Genomic DNA, 10,974 nt, shown 5'->3' on the forward strand with positions numbered 1-10,974 from the left:
GGAGTTCTATCTGGTTTTAACAAAACTACCGTGTTTCCCCGAAAATAAGACGTACTCCGAAAATAAGCCGTAGCGGGATTTCGACGCAAGATCGAAATATAAGACACCCCTCCGAAAATAAGACGTAGTGATGGCGTGTCGAATCCCCGATAATAAGACGTAGCGATGGCGTGTCGAATCCCCCGAAAATAAGACGTAGCAATGGGCGTGTCGTATGCGGCGCGGAGCGGTAAACAACACGTGATACGGTAGTACTGTACTGGTGCGGAGCTCAGAGCTGTAAAGAAGTGAGGAGAAGCTCTGTACCACCTCTCTCACCCCACACAAACACCAGGGGATAGGGGGAAAAGCTGCTACTGAGCCCAAAGAGATCACCCCAGCTCCACTGTGCTCCACTCTCAGTCTACAGGTGGACAGAGGAAATTCCAAGAAGCGCAAGTGTGGTTCAGGTAGGCAACCTTTATTTTCTGAGCTGGAAGACATGATTAGTGAATGGGTTGTTGACAGGAGAGCAAAGGCTTTGGTTGTGCGCAGGGCTGATATTCAAACATTTGCCCGTGAAATGGCACCACAATTCGACATATAAGACACCCCCCGAAAATAAGCCATAGTGTGATTTTTTGAGGGAAAAAAAATATAAGACGGTGTCTTATTTTCGGGGAAACACGGTATAAGAATTGCTTCATTCATAGAACGTGGGAGAAGACCACATTCCAATTCTGTATGAAATACCTCTAAGGCCCCGTACTCACGACCAAACATGTCTGCTGAAACTGGTCCGCGGACCGGTTTCCTCGGCAAAAAAATATCTCCCAGCAAGTTTCTTGCTGGTTTTTGCCGAGAAACTTGGTCGTGTGTACGAGGCCTGAGAAGTTGGATCTCATCAGAGGTTCAAGACCTTGGTGATTGACTTCAAACAATGGCTGCCTTCTATATGATAAAATAAATAATAATATTTTGGTATAAAGCTTAAGATAATCTAAGAGGCAACCTGTAAGCATTGGAATATGAAAGCCAAATTACGTACTTTACAAGATTATTTTTCCACACTGAAATTTGCTGCAGATATACACTGAGAGCATTTAGAGGTACCTGCACATACCGGCAGCAGCTATACAAGGCCTCTGGACACAGCAGAGTGCCAGGCTGTTTTGACAGGTAAAGTTTCAGCACTAGTTCATAGTACCAAACAGAGAATCATGGAGAAAGAGGATCCCAAATTAAGGAAGAGATTTCAATCATAAGCAGATACTGAAGAATGAATTAGAGTAGATTATATACCAAAGTGTGAGCACCTTTTAATTCTTGCTTTGGCATTTAAAGGATTTTAATAAAAGTCACATTTGTTTAGAAATGGCTTTTTTCCTTAATAATTTATTCTGAAAATATATCTGGGAACCTTTCCTGGATTTTATAAGCTTGCTTGTTAGCTGCAATTTGCCCTGAAAAATACTATTTTCCGTCTTCTTATTAAACACGTGACTTGTATCTCCGTAAGTTCATCCATCTCCAGACAATTTTGTAGATTCCCTGTGGAGCGTGGTTTTGAAATGTTGCGCTGTGGGGTCTTAACGTTATTAATGGCAGTGAATTAATTGTGTTAGCAGCATGTTATTTGGAATTGGTATTTATGGTGGTATAAAAAGGAAGCTTTTGTACCGCAATCGGTGACAGGGAGGGTATGTCTGATTGATATGGTTAATAACAGCTACTTTACATAGAGCAGAACTCCTTCTAGTCTGAATGATATAGAATATTTGTGTTCCCTTTAACTCTGCTAGGAAGTTTAGTATCGATAATAATACCTTATTTTTAGAATGCAGAAAAGTAAAACAAATGTAAACAATAATCTCCATCTTGAATGTGCTGTTTTGGTGCATTTCTATGTAATATAATTTTAAAAGGAAATCAGTAACGTGGTTCACACTTGTCTTTTAGGAAAATGGAGCTTGGTTCGCATAGCACAGGATCACTTTAGTAAGGACATATTTTTGCTTTGGTTTATGGGTTGATTAGTGAATAGTATATTAGTATTGCTACAGATACAATTTGTAACGCCACCACAGTAGGCTGGATAGGACAGGTCCTTTGTTCTTTGCCTCAACCTTCTCAAGAACCTCAACCTCTCTGACACACCAGGTTGACTTTACAGGCAGTCCCTGAGTTTTGAACATTCAAGTTACGACCGACTTGTACTTACGACCGAAGTGAGAAACAAAAAGTGAGAGGAAATCTACCGCTAGGAAGGGAATTTCACTCCTGTATGAGTTATGGGAAAAAGATGTCTCAACTGAAGCTTTATCACCAATCATTGTTTCCACAACAACCCAAAATTTTAAAAATCCAATTGTCACAGGGACAGAAAGTGAGGTGAAATCTTCTGAACAGGGGCACAGACAGCAAAACCAACGCTGCAGGGGTGTTAACCCTTTCTATTATTCTATCCAAAATTGTAAAAAAACTAATTTTGGGCTGGAGTTACACTTAAAAAAAATGCCGGTTCCAACTTACATACAAATTCAATTTAAGAACAAACCTACAGACCCTATCTTGTTCATAACTCAGGGACTGCCTGTACAAACATACAATATCACAGGAAATCATTGAGCCCTGGTTCACACTGGGCTGCGGGAGTGAAGCCGTGCAAGTTCAGCTGAACTCGCACGATTTCACTCCCGCCGGCAGTCCCGATTTCGGACGCGATTTAAGAGACATCTGTGCAGGTTTCTGCACAGATGTCTATGTAAATCGCGGGCCGAAATCGCAAACAGTAGTACAGGAACTACTTTTTGAAATCGGTGCTGCGCCGCAGATGCGGCGTCACACCGATTAGGACAGTGTCATTGCCGACAATTGGCGGCATTTGAGATGCGATTTCACATGTGAAATCGCATCTCAAATAGAAGGAAATCGTACCCAGTGTGAACCTGGGCTGAAAGTAATACTTATTACCCAATAGTAGTGATATATCAAAGAAAACAGGCACCAAACCAGGTAGTAAAAAGAAAACTTAATATATTGTCACCCAATATGGTTGGTAACAAGGCAATATTAAAATAGGTCAATAATGATAATAACACAATTTAGCATACAAAGTGATTAAAAGTAGAGACAAGGCATAACTTAATATTTGGTGACCAGATCAGCATAAACACCTCAATTGCAGCAATGAGCAGTAGTAAAGTTTAATTCAGTGCTGGAACTATACTGCCAAAGTACATTTATGGTGGTGCTGCTAGTCCTAGACCTACTGGGTATACACTGTCCAAAACAAACAGAGGATGGTAGCTGAGCGTCAGGCCTCGTACACACACAACTTGCTAGGATTTTTTTTTTTGCAGAGGAAACCGGTCGTGTGTACGAGGCCTGTCGAGGATCCCGTCGACCCAAAAAGAGAGCATGTCTTCTTTTTCCTCGACGGGAATGGAGAAATTTGCCTTGTTGAGTTCCTCGACAGCCTAACAAGGAACTCAACGAGGAAAACAATGTGTTTCGCCCGTCGAGTTCCTCGGTCGTGTGTACGAGGCTTCAGGGGAACAAAGGGGGAATTGCAGAATAATTATTACGGGAAGAGAAATCCATTGAGATGTTCTTCTCCCGGTTCTGCTTTAAGAGCATGAGGCCTCGTACACACGACGAGTTTCGCGGCAAAAAACAGCAAGAAACTTGCTGGGAGATATTTTTTTGCCGAGGAAACCGGTCATGTGTACATTTTCGTCGAGGAAACTGTCGAGAATCTCGACGAGCCAAAAAGAGAGCAAGTTCTCTATTTCCTCGACGGGAATGGAGAAACTTGCCTTGTCGAGTTCCTCGACAGCCTGACAAGGAACTCGACGAGGAAAACGATGTGTTTCACCCGTCGAGTTCCTCGGTCGTGTGTATGAGGCTTCAGTGCACTTAATGACAGAGTCGGTACAGTATAGGTATGGTATAGTCTCGGCACAGGTTCAAGGTACATATGATTCAGATGCAGTAACAGGTTCAGGGTAGATATGATTCAAATGCAGTAAAGGTTTTCATATCATTTAGTATAGGGTTGGTATAGGTGCAGCCTAGGTTTGCAATAAGTGTGTAATACAGTAGAGTGTAGTATGAGTGCAGTATGGATTAGGTACACTTGATATCTTGCTCTCAGTGGCTTAGTCACACTGAGAGCAGGATAAAGTTTTAACCTTTCCTCATACTATTCAAAACTAAGCCCTGGTTCATACCAGTGCGGCTTTAAAACGGTGCTACTTCAGCGTGATTTCAGAGTCGCAGATCAGTGCGATTTGGATTTCCCATTTCATTACAACTTGCGACTTCATTTACATTTACAGAAGTCAATGAAAGGCGCAAAGAAATCTCAGAAAAGTAGTGCAGGAACTTTGCAGTCACAAACTTGAACCTTGAGTCACAACGATGTGAACGTTTCCATTGCCAAATATAGGGTACGACTTGTCGTGCAATTTTAAACTGTCACATAGCATGACAAATTGCATTGGTGTGAACAAGGGCTTAGAAAAAAAAAAGGTTATGTATAGGTATACTTTAACTGCCTTACTATTAATTATAAAAACAGCAAGTAGTTAGACTAAATTTTCTGGAGCGCTGTTTATAAATGATGCTGCAGAAAACAGGCACAGGAGGCCAGTGCACCCCCTGAATATCTGTGATTGAGTTGTCATTAAACAGTGCAGATCACAGGCAACATATACAGAGCCAATCAGAGTGGTTTTGTACCTTGTGATCAGTGTGAACCAATCACAGCTGTTAAAAGTGTAAACACTGACTGTGTTTACAAATATACAGCCCTCCCCTTCCTTTCACAATGGAGGTGAGTAAGAAAGGAGGATTACAAGATAGAAGAGATTGGCATCAGTAGATTCAAAGTGGGAGGTTTTAAAGTGAAGGGGGTTTAGAGTGCCACTGACCAAAAATAATTACCGTATATACTCGAGTATAAGTCGACCCGAGTATAAGCCGAGGACCTAATTTTACCACAAAAAAATGGGAAAACGTATTGACTCGAGTATAAGCCGAGGGTGAGAATGCAGCAGCTACTGTAAGCGGAAATAAGGGTCAACAATGCCCATTTGCAGCCTGACCTCACTTTTCCCATTTGCAGCCTGACCTCACTGTGCCCATTGCAGCCTGACCTCACCGTGCCTATTGCAGCCTGACCTCACCGTGCCCATTGCAGAATCCAATCTGTGTACCCGAGTCTGTGACATAGACGGCGGCCGTGCAGTTTTAAAAAAATCGCGCTCCTCCTTGTGCTGTTCCGTGATATGCAGAACAATCGGTGTTCCGCCTATCACGATCGCCCTCTTATCTATCACGAACGAGAGGGCAATCGTGATAGGCAGAACACTGAACACAGGCGGAACACTCGGTTTCCCAGCAAACACTGTGTTCAGTGTTCCGCCTATCACGGTCGCCCTCTTGTTCGGGATAGACGAGAGTACGAGAGGGCGATTGTGATAGGCGGAACTGACTCGAGTATAAGCCGAGGGGGTAATTTTCAGCCCAAAAAAAAAGGGCTGAAAAACTCTGCTTATACTCGAGTATATATGGTAAGTGTGTGTGTGTGGGGGGAGTTTAAAATGGCACTGACCACCAATACCTGGGGGGAAAGGAGAATTTTATTGCTACTACTTGGCATTAGTGGGTAACTTTCCGCCCTTTTCTTTTATTCATTAAAAAAATATATATATATTTTACACCTAAAGCTTTATTTCACATCCGAAAAGAATACATTTGCTGAATAAGAAAAACACTGGAGAGTAAAATGGTGGCAACTGCGATTCTTTTATGTCACATGATATTAGCGCACCAATTTATCAACTGCAACTTTTCAGTAAAAATACACTACTTTTCCCTACACTCCACTTTTTTTTTTCCTCCTCTTTCTCTTCATTTTTTCTGATCTCACTTTTCTGCATATTTGACATAACCGATCCCTCAACTGTTGGGATCCACCCGCCCCAAGTTTTCTTTTTTTTCCTCCACATACAGGGAATGGAGGGCATTTCTAAGTTAAAAAATTTAGCTTGGTAAATGAGGTAAAGTTTTAATTTGCAAAGAGTACCCAATTATGTGAAAGGGAAATAACAAATTCCATGTTTTGCTGCCCTGGTAGTGGTTACTTATTTTTCTTTAGGCCTAAGAAGAGCATTGGGCGCCCGCACTAAATCTAGTACCTGTCAAGATGACTCAGGGTTTTGCTTTCTACATCATAATAATGATTTCCCTGAATACAGGTTATGCTGAGTACTGTTGCTGTTCATTTTACTCTGCTTTCTCGGGGGACATTTTTCATTTATAAGAACACATTCTTTGAGCCGTATCTGTAAATTTATGCTGACGCCCTTTAACTTGTTTCTCCATCTTGGAATTGGCTATGTATGTGGATGTCTTAAATACACTAAAGCTGCTTTGTATGTTCACATAAACACCTAGGGGTCGATTTACTAAAGGAAAATAGATTGTTTACTTTGCTTAGTAAATGAGCAGAAGCTCTGCTGACTTTCATCATCCAATCATGTGCAAGAAAAAATGAATTTTTATTTTCCTTGCACATAACTGGGTACTCTTTGCAAATTGAAGCTTTACCTCATTTACCAAGCTCTGGAGCAACTGCACTTGCAGGGTGCAATTGCAAAGTGCACAGTTTACAGTATTTGTCTTTGGTAAATCAACCTCAATACATTAACCAATGTTTTGTTAAAATATAAAAAAATAGGCTGTACCGAGTAAACAGATACCCAACATATCAAAACTTATGTCCCTCTAGTGCTGGGCTTCAGTGACTGGCATCATATCTTTAAGCAAAGCAGAGAGGATTGTGGGACTAGTAGTCTCTTGAGCAGCTATTCTGATGTTGTGATATTACCCCTGGACTACATATTCCAGAGGTCCCTCTGCAACATGAACAGACCTCTGGGAGGAACTATGAAAGGGTCAGTAGACCCGCCCTGCGTCCCTTCTTCCTGGGCCTGATCAAATGAGCACTTCCCGGCTGCTAGGTGAGAGGGCTGTGGCCTATCATGCAGTGAACGAGTGACTCCAGCCCAGCCCCAAAGGACCCAACTCTGCGGCACCACCTCATCAGACGAATCCAACAACCGCCCGTGTCCAGAAGCTGGTGGGTCACCTCCGTTCGTCACCCAGAAGGACAGCTAATCCAGGACCTCTTACCTGGTTATATTGCTTGAACACTGTGTACAGACACCTTGCCTATGGAAACACTTTATTGCATTACATAAGACACTTTTCCTTAAGACACTGTACATAAACATCCATATCCTGAACTACTCTAATGCCGCGTGTGTTTTTGTCTTGTAAAAAAACATTGGGCCATATTCTCAAATAATTTACGCCGGCGTATCGGCAGATACGCCGACGTAAGTCCGATCCTATTTTTAAGTGTATTCTCAAACTGAGATACACTTAAACATGCCTAAGATACGACGGCCTGCACCGTTGTATCTTAGGCTGCAATATTTACGCTGACCGCTAGGTGGCGGTCAGCGCAGAATATGCAATTGACTAGTCACGCCGATTCTCTAACGTACGCTTGCCCGCCGTAGTTTAACGTCGTTTCCGTAAGCGATACGCGGCGTAAAGATAAAGATGCCCCCTAGGTGGCGTACTCAATTTAAGTATGGCCGTCGATCCCGCGTCAAAATTTGAAAATTTAACGTCGTTTGCGTAAGTCGTCCGTGAATGGCGCTGGACGCCATTTACGTTACAGTTAAAACAAATGACGTCCGTGAGACGTCATTTAGCGCAATGCACGTCGGGTAATTTACCCGACGGAGCATGCGCATTACGATCGGCGCGGGAGAGCGCCTAATTTAAATGATCCACGCCCCCTACCAGGATCATTTGAATTAGGAGGGCTTGCGCGGGTGGACTTTACGCGACGCCGCCGCAAGTTTACAGGTAAGTGGTTTGGGAATCAGGCACTTGCCACTTAAACTTGCGGCGGCGTAACGTAAAGGACATACGTTCCGCCGCCTCAGATCTATAAGAATATGCCCCAAAGTTTTTTCTTATGAAAAAAAACGACGTTGCCTACACACCATCGTTTTTTCAAAATGCTCTAGCAAAGCGCGGTTACATTCAGCACGTACGGCGGCACTCTGTTCCATTCAAGCTCGCGTCATAACTTGCTTCTGAGCATGCGCGGGTTTAAAAACATTGTTTTAAACGTTGTTTTAGCGCACACACGGTCAGTTTTTTTTTTGCACAAAAAACTACGTTTTTCAGAAGACATAAAACAATGTTTTCCCCACACACGGTCATTTTAAATGACGTTTTTAAAAATGTCGGTTTTTTTCCATCACAAAAAACAATATAATTCAATGACCTCCAACTGCCGGTGAAGACTACTGTAGGCCTGCACTCTGGACATTGCTGTTGCTGATGGTTAAAGGGCCCTTATCTTATTACTATTCTAGCTGGTGTCTCATTCCGATTTAAAGTTTGAATAGGCCGGCCTGGGATTCCCCTTTAGAGTGGTATCATATTGCATTAACTAGAGGATTCTTTACAACCCCTCCAGTCTATTCTCTAGTTGGTATTTCACTATATATATATATATATATATATATAAGAAGGCCAGTATGGTGGCCTGAGTTTATGGGAGGAGCCCGGAGGGTATTTAAGCAGCCCACTCACACATGCTCTTTGTCGGTTCAGTGTGCGGTACTACACGTCACTGGGCCGACTCTTTCCAGCTCACCTCATGTCCGTGAGTCTGCGCATTCAATCGCATTCGACATCGCAAGCGCTTTCCGGCTTCTCCCTTCATGGTCTTCGCTGGCGGTTCCCGCTTACTGTCGCAGGTAGGATTCAAACCTTTTCGTATCTTGTGCAATCTTACAATTCGTTATGCTTCCTATCCTGCATCCCTTTTGGGAAAAAATCTGCTTCTGAGTTACTTTTGCTCATGTTTCAACATCATTTGGCTCAGGCGTAGTACATTTGTAACTTCCTTCTGCCAAACATACGATTCATTTGTAAATCCATTTGGAGATTGACATGTGTTTGTATGGGTTCTTTGGCAGATTGAGGTGGTAATTGGACTCACATGGTGCCTTGTCTGCACTTGATTAGCCTGGGGGGATGGGTGGTTGGTAGGTGTTCAGTTTCAAAGCAAGGGGTAGCATACACTCTACAACCAATTTGTATCAGATTCGTTCAATACTCCTTACTATCAATTCGTATCGGATTAATTTCATGCATTTTACAACCATTTTGTATCAGATACATTGCATACTTTCTACCGTTGTCATTCATTGTTTCCCCCATGTCGTGTGTTTTAGTTCCCGCAGCGGAACTTACGAATTGCTTGTACACGGCTCTTCTCTCTCATTTATTTACCAAAGTTATTGCCTGTGCGTCATGCATGGCGCCACACCACACTCTTGGGATGTGTTGCACATCCACTCCAGTCCAAAGCAAACCCAGTCGCACGTTCACTGTCCCAGGTAGGATTCGTTAGCTTGTTTGTCATGTCAAATTCGTGGCCACTCATGGTGTCACCTGTACCATATGTTTGGTTCCCGCAGTGGAGCTTACAAAGCATTGATACGCACTTCTCGTGTTCTATTTTCTACACCAAACCTCGTTGTGTTGCCCCATGCACGGCATCACGCTACACGTTCCCGACATGTTTCACTCCAGCCACAGTCCGCCGCAAACTCACTTGCATGGCCCACTGTCGCAAGTAAGATTTGTTATTACATTCTTTATGTCTTATCAATTTGCTACCATTCGTTGTCTCCCATATCGTTCATTAGTGGCCCCTGCAGAACCTACGATTCAAACAGGCGTTGTCCTTCTACCTTATACTGCTTGCTTAAGGTACAAACAAATCATCTCAGCAGTCTGATACCCTTGCTGAGACCCTTGAAACACATGACCCTTACAAAATGCAAAAAAAAAAAAAAAAAACGCAAAAAGGAAAAAAAATATATAAAACGCAAAAAAAAAAAAAAAAAAACAATTGCTGCCACGTAATCTCAGTCCAGCAACCTGACACCTGTTGAGACCCTTGCAACGACGCAAAATTCGTCTCCACAGCCTGACACCCTTGTTGAGACCCTTGCAAACGCAATGCCGTCTCAGCAGCCCCACACTCATCAAAACTCTTGCAACCACACAAAATCGTCTCAGCAGCCTAACACCCTTGTTAAGACCCTTGCAACACATGACCCTTACAAAAAAAAAAATAAACAAACGCAAAAAAAAGAAAAAAAAAATATAAAAGTGCAGAAAAAAAAAATTTGCCACCACACAATCTCAGCCCCGCAACCTGACACCTGTTGAGACCGTTGCAACGACGCAAAATTCGTCTCCACAGCCTGACACCCTTGTTGAGACCCTTGCAAACGCAATGCCATCTCAGCAGCCCCACACTCATCGAGACTCTTGCAACCACACAAAATCGTCTCCACAGCCTGACACCCTTGTTGAGACCCTTGCAAACGCAATGCCGTCTCAGCAGCCCCACACTCATCGAGACTCTTGCAACCACACAAAATCGTCTCAGCAGCCTAACACCCTTGTTAAGACCCTTGCAACACATGACCCTTACAAAAAAACAAAAAAAAAAAAACAAACGCAAAAAAAAGAAAAAAAATATATAAAAGTGCAGAAAAAAAAAAAATTGCCACCACACAATCTCAGCCCCGCAACCTGACACCTGTTGAGACCGTTGCAACGACGCAAAATTCGTCTCCACAGCCTGACACCCTTGTTGAGACCCTTGCAAACGCAATGCCATCTCAGCAGCCCCACACTCATCGAGACTCTTGCAACCACACAAAATCGTCTCAGCAGCCTAACACCCTTGTTAAGACCCTTGCAACACATGACCCTTACAAAAAAAAAAAGAAAAAAAAAAAAAAAAAAGAAAAAAGAAATAAAAGTGCAGGAAAAAAAAAAAAATTGCCACCACACAATCTCAGCCCCGCAACCTGACAC

The sequence above is a fragment of the Rana temporaria genome, chromosome 3 (assembly GCF_905171775.1).
Source record: "Rana temporaria chromosome 3, aRanTem1.1, whole genome shotgun sequence".
Lineage (NCBI taxonomy): Eukaryota > Metazoa > Chordata > Amphibia > Anura > Ranidae > Rana > Rana temporaria.